Source organism: Vulpes lagopus, chromosome 24 (genome assembly GCF_018345385.1).
Source record: "Vulpes lagopus strain Blue_001 chromosome 24, ASM1834538v1, whole genome shotgun sequence".
NCBI classification, from domain to species: Eukaryota; Metazoa; Chordata; class Mammalia; order Carnivora; family Canidae; genus Vulpes; species Vulpes lagopus.
The window spans coordinates 6,395,925-6,402,851 of NC_054847.1; the positions used below are offsets into that span (position 1 = coordinate 6,395,925).

Sequence of the window (6,927 nt, forward strand, 5' to 3'; positions counted from 1 at the left end):
GCTTCATGAGATTTGGTGCCTGGCAGGGGTCATGAATTTCCCCTGTTCAATTCCCTATGACTCTGGCCCTTTGTACATGTTCTGGGCTGCTGAATCAGTTTCCCAGACACAGATACAAGAGAAGGCATCTAAATGTAAATGTGACATATCAAAGACAATTATCCTTACTTTGTTTTAGGAGCAGACACTAAATCTTAACAGTTATCTCATTTTAAAAGGATGAATAAAGATGGAAAAAATAATATTAAACCAAAGGAAATCTTCTATTATGTCAAATAGACAAAAAATAACAATAAAGGCAGAAGTACATATTTTTCAAGAGCTTCACTTGTAGGGAAGAGGAGTAAACTTTAAACAGCATCTGCTGTTATCTTAGTCAAATTTATGGAGCATGGATTTTACAAAATGAGAGATAAGATAGGATAACAGTGTGAGGTGAAAAGTTAATTGAAAGGCAAGCAGAAATTTAAAACAAATAAACTAGATAATATAAAGAATGCTATAAAATCAAATATGCATCAACATAATTATAAACATTTCACATTACGCATACCCTTAAAAAAGATAATTCAAAAGGCAAATTAGTGACTTAATGAACATTGCTGTGTGTGTCTTCTTCAGTTGCCTAGTCAAAAAGCACTCTTTAATTTGGGGGAAATCTGAAGATGAGAAAGACACAAAGCTTTGCTCCTCTTAAAGAAAGGCCCGTATTTCCCCCTTTGCGTCTCTGCCACATAGTGAAGTAATGTGGCTGAAGTTGGCCTAGTTGAAAGCATAGCTCAGGAATTTGAATGGAATACTGTTGCATAGATAAGTTAGGGAATTTTTGGAGGGATTTCAAATCCAGCATTCAGCAGTGTGGCAGCAAAAGTCCTGGAGAGTAGAGCCACAGAGGACACTTTTGCATGTCCAGAAGCATTGGAAACATTGAGCCAGGTGGGCGTCCAGAAGCCATGGTGGCCATGCATCATCGAAGTCAGATGATCTCTGGTGGTGCTCTCATCTATGCTTCGCCACCTCTGTCTCTGCAAACTGTTTGTGTCTAGTCCTGCAGCCCACTCACTGATTCAGGGCACAAATTTAGTATTTGAATATGCTTTCTACAAATACCTTTTCTGCTGAATTCTGTGAAAAGTTCATTTCTGTTATCTAAAACCAAGAAATCTAATTCATGTGATTTTGGGAAATGAACTTCATTCAGAAAGTTATGGAAACATACAAGGAGGAAATAATGATTGAAATAAAGGAGAGGAAAAGGATGTCAAATGGCGCTTAAAAAAAAAGGAAAAAATGGGAACAATAACTGATAATGTAATAAAACAAAGCTTTCCCATTGAAATATAATAGGGGGATTTATATATTGTAAAAGCTTACAAGGTACCAAAAATTACTCAAAAGGTACTAATATCTATAAAACATTTCTTAAAAGAATGGTCCATGGATGTAGCTAAAAGGGATAGGAAACAAGTGTTTGAATATTTAAAAGAGTTTGGAGAACATTGGATAGAGCCAGGATTCACTGGGTTTCCAGACTGTGGATTTCTTACAACTTGACAAGTTAGTGTGTACCATAGTTCTTCAGGAATGGTGATACAGAATAATCCATTTATCAAATTATGAGACCGTGAAAATTTTTTTTCCTAGGAGTATTGTTTCACTGCACACATCAGCAAATGTGCAAACAGATATATCCGGGTGAAAGCCATGAACTTCAAGGTTAAGTAATGAGGCACAAACAGAAACTCAGAGAGAAAACATCACTGTGATGGTAGACTTCTCTACATCATTATTTCCAGGAAAGCAATGAATCCATTTATAAATGTTGAGAGCAAAATGATGTCTCAAAAATGCTCTATCTAGGGCACCCGAGTGGCTGAGCGGTTTAGCACCGCCTTCGGCCCAGGGCATGATTCTGGAGACCATGGATCGAGTCTCACGTCGTGATCCCTGCATGGAGCCTGCTTCTCCCTCTGCCTGTGTCTCTGCCTCTCTCTCTCTCCTCTCCGTGTTTCTCATGAATAAATAAATAAAATCTTAAAAAAAAAAAAACTCTATCTAACCAAGTTGGCATTCATATGAGAAAGTTACATAAGGAGATTCTCAGATTTAACTAGTTTCTGATATTATAATATGCAACTGCTGTGCCTTATTTTTGCTTGTCTATGAAAGGTATGTTCAATTAATTCTAAATAGCTAAAGAAATTTTTTAAATGTTTATTTATTTATGGGGCAGGGTCAGATGGAGAGAGAATCTAAAGGAGACTCCCTGCTGAATGTGGAGTCCAACATAGGGCTCCATCTCACAACCCTGAGATCATGGCCTGAACCAAAACCAAGAGTAGAATGCTTAACCGACTAAGCCACCCCAGTGCCCTGCCAAAAAAATCCTTAATGTAATGGGATAAAATTACAATGTGTTATAGGACTAAATATATGCTACAGTAATAGGGAAATTAGAAATGTTTTGGGACATCAACAGAGGGCTCATGAACTCCTAAATTTCATGTACATTTAGAAAAGTTGGACAAAAAAAAAAAAAAAGAAAAGTTGGACAATATGCTCACATGGTCATGAGTGACCAAGATGATATATGAGCTAACATAATATATTATTAATAGTAGTGTATGTATGACTTCATTAATCCCTAGAAAGTCTAGAAGAAAGCTGAAAATTAATGCAACCAGGAAGGGTTTGCTGAGGCCAAACCTGAAAGTCACATTCTACTGGGTGCCATGGAAAATATAAAATGGGTTGAAGGCTATTCAGGTTCATTCTCCCGAGACCCTTTAAATTTCAGAAGTCAGGGGCGCCTGGATGGTTCAGTTAGCTAAGCATCTGCTTCAGTTCAGGTCATGATCTAGGGGTCCTAGGAACGAACCCCATGTCAAGCTCTGTGCTCAGCAGGGAGTTTGTTTCTCCCTCTCCCTCTGCCCCTTTCTCGCTTATGCTCTCTCTCAAATAAATAGATAAAATAAATAAATAAATAAACTTCAGAAGAGTCAGAGGCTGCATGAAATCATTGCAAATGCTTCCCTATATTTGACATCTTAACTATTTTAAATGATATGGAAATACATAGAGATCTTTCTAAATTTATAAAATAATGATCTTGCAAGCACTGGAGTGCCAGTTTGTAAGCAGATGGTTTGAGAACAACGCTGTGGGCTCTTCTTCTGGTTTCTAGTTAGTACTTGCTTTTACAATCTCCTGGCCATATGCAGTGGTCTCCCCCAGCTCTGTGTTTTTATCTCCTTTTAACAAGATATGACAGTCATAACACACTTGTTTATTCAAACTGCTTTGCTGGAGTCATGATTGAATGTAACAAGGTTAGGTAGAATTTGGTGTTGTCAACCAGATTGGAAGTTAACAATATTTGGCTCTAGATGATGTAGGTGTATAGAAATAATTCCTTTTCTCTGTTTGAAATGCATTTAATTAGATATTTTGACTGCTTTTCTTGCTCTGACTTGGATAATAATGCTATTAAATTCTTATAATTATATAGCACAGAGACATAATCTTTGAAACTCCTGAGACCATAAGTATTTCAGAATTCATATATATATATATATAAATGCATATATTGTTTTAGAATCGTAATATGGTGTATATATAATATATTTTATATCCACCTTGTATTAAAAATAAATCACAAGAATATACATATTGCTTAAGTGGGAAAATTTCATAATAAATACTACATATCGGTTACAGTCAATTTTACCACAAATGTCAAGTAGAGTGAGTTTCTGTTGCCAAAAGAAAGTTTTTTGTTTTTTGAGCTTTATAGATTTCAGGATTTTGTATAAATGGCTGCAGGCCTGTATTACTTTTTGGAAAACTCTTTCATATTCATAAGTGTACATATACACCTCATTTTATGCAGCAGCTGTGTTACCAAGAAATAGTATGTATATAAAAATCTTTTCTTATACATTAAAGCGTCAATTCTTTCTTCTCACTTGCAAATGGCACCATCCAACGAGGCACCAGGTTATAGAGATTCTCTCTGAGGGTCTTTTAAAACTTTTATTACTTTGCTGACAAGCGCTAAATTACATGCATGAAATTACTCAACATAAGGTATGTCCATAGCTCCCTACAAATACGAGTAGGAAGGGAAACATCTTATCAAGATCACGGGACTCTTTTGACCCTTGCCTTCATCTCTGATCTTCTCCTGCTGCTGAACCATGACCCTGCCACTGCCCCCACTCAGTTTCCCTATCCACATGCTTGTTTTGCTCTCAGGGTTCCATGGTGCCGCATCTCCTTCCTTTCATTCCCACTCATATATTTTAAAATGGTGTCTTGAATCTTCCTTGCAAACCCCACTTCTGAGCTTCTCTAGGATCTTGAGTATACATTTTTCAAAACATTCAGATCCTCAGCTATAATTTTGTTTTTGCTTCCTCTCATTTACCTCCAATTTTATTCATACGCTTTTACATGTATAGCTAAGGAAGGCTACCTTAAGGCAGAAACTATTGTACAAACTTTTTCATTGCACCTATAAGATAGGTTATAGCTATTAGCTTCCTCATCCCATTGCACAGATAAAAAAAATATGAAGACTCAAAGCAATATGCATAATCCACACAGAAGCAACTATGTCAAAGGGATCTGCAGTTGGAATTGGTCCTGGCACCACCTACTCTTGTGTGGGTGTCTTCCAGCACTGGAAAGTGAAAATAATTGCCAATGATCAGGGAAACCAAACCAGCCCAAGTCACTGATACTGAACAATTGATCGGTGATGCTGTGAAGAATAAAGTTGCGATGAACCCTACCAACATGGTTTTGATGCCAAATGCCTGATTGGACGTAGATTTGATGATGCTTTCGTCCAATCTGATATGAAGCATTGGCCCTTCATGGTGGTGAATGATGCTGACAGGCCTAAGGTCCAAGTAGAATACAAGGGGGAGACGAAAAGTTTCTATCCAGAGGAGGTGTCCTCTATGGTTTTGACAAACATGAAGGAAATTGCAGAGGCCTACCCTGGGAAGACTATTACCAATGCAGTTGTCATGGTACCTGCATACTTCAATGACTCTCAGCATCAGGCTACCAAAGATGCTGAAACTATTGTTGGTCTCAAGGTACTACAAATCATCAATGAGCCGACTGCTGCTGCTATTGCTTAAGGCTTAGACAAGAAGGTTGGAGCTGAAAGGCATGCTGATCTTTGATTTAGGAGGTGGCACTTTTGATGTGTCAATCCTTACTATTGAAGATGGGATCTTTGAGGTCAAGTCCACAGCTGGAGACACCCACTTAGGTGGAAAAGACTTTGACAATCGAATGGTCAACCATTTTATTGCAGAATTCAAGCTCAAACACAAGAAGGACAGCAGCAAAAACAAGAGGGCAGTCCATCGTCTCCATACTGCTTCTGAATGTGCTAAGTGTACACTTTCTTCCAGCACCCAGGCCAGTATTGAGATTGGTTATCTGTATGAAGGAATCAACTTCTCTACCTCTATTACTCATGCTCAGTTTGAAGGATTAAATGCTGACCTGTTTTGTGGCACCGTGGACCCTGTAGAGAAAGCTCTTCAGGATGCCAAGCTGGACAAGTCTCAGATCCACTATATTGTCCTGGTAGGTGGTTCTACTGGTATCCCCAAGATTCACAAACTTCTGCAAGATTTCTTCAATGGAAAGGAACTGAATAAGAGCATCAACCCTGATGAGGCTGTTGCTTATGGTACATCTGTCCAGACACCCATTCTTTCTCATGACAAATTTGAAAATGTTCAGGATCTGCTGCTGTTGGATGTCACCCCCACTTTCTCTTGGCATTGAAACTGCTGGAGGAGTCATGGCTGTGCTCATCAAGTGCAATACCACCATTCCTACCAAATAGGCACAAACCTTTACTACCTACTCTGACAACCAGCCTGGTGTGCTTATTCAGGTCAATGAAGGTGAGCATGCTATGACCAAGGATAACAACCTAGTTGGCAAGTTTGAACTCACAGCCATACCTCCCGTTCCTTGAGTTGAAATCACTTTTGATATTGATGCTAATGGTATCCTCAATGCGCCTGCTGTGGATAAGAGCACAGGAAAAGAGAACAAGATTACCATCACTAATGACAAAGGCCTCTTGAGCAAGGAGGACATTGAGCGCATGGTCCAGGAAGCTGAGAAGTACAAAGCTGAAGATGAGAAGCAGCGAGACAAGGTGTCTTCCAAGAATTCGCTTGAGCCTTATGCATTCACCATGAAAGCAACTGTTGAAGATGAAAAACTTCAGGGCAAAATCAATGACGAAGGCAAACAGAAGATTCTTGACAATTGCAATGAAATCATCAACTGGCTCGATAAGAACCAGACTGCAGAGAAGGAAGAATTTGAACATCGGCAGAAAGAGCTGGAGAAAGTCTGCAACCCCATCATTACAAAACTGTACCAGAGTGCAGGAGGCATTCCAGGAGGAATGCCTGGAGGCTTCCCTGGTGGTGGAGCTCCTCCCTCTGGTGGTGTCTCCTCTGGGCCTACTATTGAAGAGGTTGATTGAGCCAACCTGATGACAGGTCTAGCATTGTTCCACACATTTGAAAGACCCAAATTTGTAGCAAATCCGTGGCAGTTTTAAAGTCAAGCTGCTATAGTAAATATACTGGATATTCTTGATATTTGAATAAGGAATATGTGCACAGGGAAAATAAATAAACATTGCACTTTATAAGCACTGTATTGTTAAGTGGAAAATGCAATGTCTTAAATAAAACTGTATTTAAAATTGGCAAAAGAAAAAAAAAAAGAATCTCCTTGAAGATGAAAAGGAACATGGAAAGAGAAACTCTTGAGGAGTAAAAGGACACAAGAGTAGAGAAAGGAACAACCAGATCCTAACATGCCAGTCAGCTAGGATAACTGAGCAGATTTGTGCTCTAGCCAATCACTAGGAATGCA

At 38.7% G+C, this 6,927-nt stretch overlaps 1 pseudogene; it reads left to right on the top strand.

Moving 5' to 3' along the window:
* The first annotated feature begins 4,613 nt into the window (after positions 1–4,613).
* LOC121482041 lies at positions 4,614–6,529 on the top strand (annotated as a pseudogene).
* Positions 6,530–6,927: the final 398 nt, after the last annotated feature.